General features: G+C 41.1%; 1 protein-coding gene across 1 annotated transcript in view; it reads right to left on the bottom strand.

Annotated features, from left to right (window-relative positions):
- Nucleotides 1–1,293, bottom strand: part of LOC101860184 — a 15,929-nt gene that overhangs the window by 13,903 nt on the left and 733 nt on the right. Inside the window, exon 2 of the mRNA XM_005103058.3 lies at nucleotides 972–1,149. The gene's annotated coding sequence lies outside the window, so the exon portion shown is untranslated. The remainder of the gene's footprint in view (nucleotides 1–971; nucleotides 1,150–1,293) is intronic.

Raw genomic sequence — 1,293 nt, 5'->3', positions numbered from 1 at the left:
CGATTCCAACTCGGCTTGCGACCTTGAAAAACAATTTGTCGAATTCGGTCTTTTTGTGCCAAATGGCAGCTTTTGTCTCTCTATGAAAGAAAATCTGATTGGACCCGTCTGATCTGACTGGCAGTGTGCACAGGCCCGGCGTCTTAACCCACCCAGCGCGCAGAGCACATAACCTTTGTCCCCACGTACCAGGATACAGATGGGGAATATCAGAACTATTCCTGTAGCTCGGCAAAATACAACAGTCAGTTTAAAATCGGTCGCTTTTAAGCACATGCGGGCTGTCCCAAAAATGCTATTTTGGGAAAATCGATGGTACATTTTTGAACCCTTATTTATAGTTGTTTTTGTTTTTGTTTTGTTTTTAGACAAGGAGAGTTTTCTCTATAACCAAACAAATATACACACCAATGTAACCAAACTTCTCCTATAGGTAGGGCAATGCCCACTTTTGGTGTAGGTCAAATTTCTGGAAACCCAAGAAATCTGGGTTAGCCCACCTGTCCTTAAAAGCGACCACATTTTCATCACATAGATAAAATTGAACGTGACGATCGCACGTTCACAAAAAAAAAGGAATTCGAATAAGAATTAAAACCGTTAGATCAAGCACATTCGTCACCCGAATTCTCGTCATGGCGTGGTGTAAAGTAACAATATTGCTTGGTCTACTCAACATTTTTAATATTAAAACTTCACTCCAGTTGTTTTATACAAATTGATTTTTGTGCTCAAATGCCACACGAACCATTCAAAAAGAAAATGTATAACTTAAAACAAGTGTGCATGTCTACAAGTCGATCATTCCTACAATGTTTTTGTTGCTATATCATCACACCATCGTCGATAGGCGTCCTGTCGGGGCAAAGTGTTAAAAAGGCACGTTCAACTCATGACCATAGAACGCAGTACAGGCAATCTTGCCCGTGTTCAACTTTAGTTTAGGGTCTAAAGGTTAAAAAAAAACTTACATAAAGAAATAGGAGTTGTGAAAGCGCTAATGACACTGCTGTTCCCGAGGTAATGAAGGTGTATCTGGAAGTAATAAGTTCCTTTGCCCAGGTCTCTCACTTGTACACTGCCAGTGCAGGAGTAGACTCCTTGTCTGTTGTAACTCACACTGGCATCTACACGACTGATTTGTACCTGCTGGGAATTCACACAGATCTGATACAGGCAGGGGTAGGGGATGTCTTGTAATTGATAACAATACACTTTACACACACACTTACAGACACATTTACACACACACACACACACACACACACACACACACACACACACACACACACA

Source organism: Aplysia californica, unplaced genomic scaffold (genome assembly GCF_000002075.1).
Source record: "Aplysia californica isolate F4 #8 unplaced genomic scaffold, AplCal3.0 scaffold00356, whole genome shotgun sequence".
In the NCBI taxonomy this organism is placed as follows: Eukaryota; Metazoa; Mollusca; class Gastropoda; order Aplysiida; family Aplysiidae; genus Aplysia; species Aplysia californica.
This window is presented reverse-complemented; position numbering and strand designations above follow the sequence as displayed.